At 43.6% G+C, this 730-nt stretch overlaps 1 protein-coding gene across 2 annotated transcripts in view; it reads right to left on the bottom strand.

The window, feature by feature from the left end:
- LOC116689641 (protease-associated domain-containing protein 1) overlaps positions 1–730 on the bottom strand; it is a 26268-nt gene that overhangs the window by 23462 nt on the left and 2076 nt on the right. The gene's annotated exons all lie outside the window — the stretch shown is intronic.

Here is a 730-nt window from a genome sequence, read left to right as displayed (position 1 = left end):
TGTTGTGCAGAAGTCAGGTTGATACACAGCCGACAGCACTATTGGACAACTGTTAGAATTCATGTTATGGAAAGAACCAATCAGCTAAATAAAGAGAAACAAGTGGCCATCATTACTTTAAGAAATGATGGTCGGTCAGTCCGGAAAATTGCGAAAATTTTGAATGTGTCCCCAAGTGCAGTCGCAAAAACCATTGAGCGCTGCAACGAAACTGGCTCACATGAGGACCGCCCCAGGAAAGGAAGACCAAGAGTAACCTCTGCTGCTGAGGATAGGTTCATCCTAGTCACCAGCCTCAGAAATTGCAAGTTAACAGCAGCTCAGATTAGAGACCAGATGAATACCACACAGAGTTCTAGCAGCAGACACATCTCTAGAAAACTGTTAAGAAGAGACTGTGCGAATCAGGCCTTCATGGTCAAATAGCAGCTAGGAAACCACTGCAAAGGAGAAGCAACAAGCAGAAGAGATGTTTATGGGCCAAGAAACACAAGGAATGGACATTAGACGAGTGGAGAGTTGGACCGCAGAGTGAAGGCAAAAGGGCCAACAAGTGCTAAGCATCTCAAGGAACTCCTTCAAGACGGTGACTACCTCTTGAAGCCTATCAAGAGAATGCCAAGAGTGTGCAACACAGTAATCAGGGCTAAGGGTGGCTACTTTGAAGAAACTAGAATATAAGACATGTTTTCAGTTATTTAAAAGTTTTTTGTTAAGTACATAATTCCAC

This window comes from Etheostoma spectabile, chromosome 5, assembly GCF_008692095.1.
Source record: "Etheostoma spectabile isolate EspeVRDwgs_2016 chromosome 5, UIUC_Espe_1.0, whole genome shotgun sequence".
NCBI classification, from domain to species: Eukaryota; Metazoa; Chordata; class Actinopteri; order Perciformes; family Percidae; genus Etheostoma; species Etheostoma spectabile.
The sequence above is the reverse complement of the archived record's forward strand: the minus strand, read 5'-3'. Positions and strand labels throughout refer to the sequence as shown.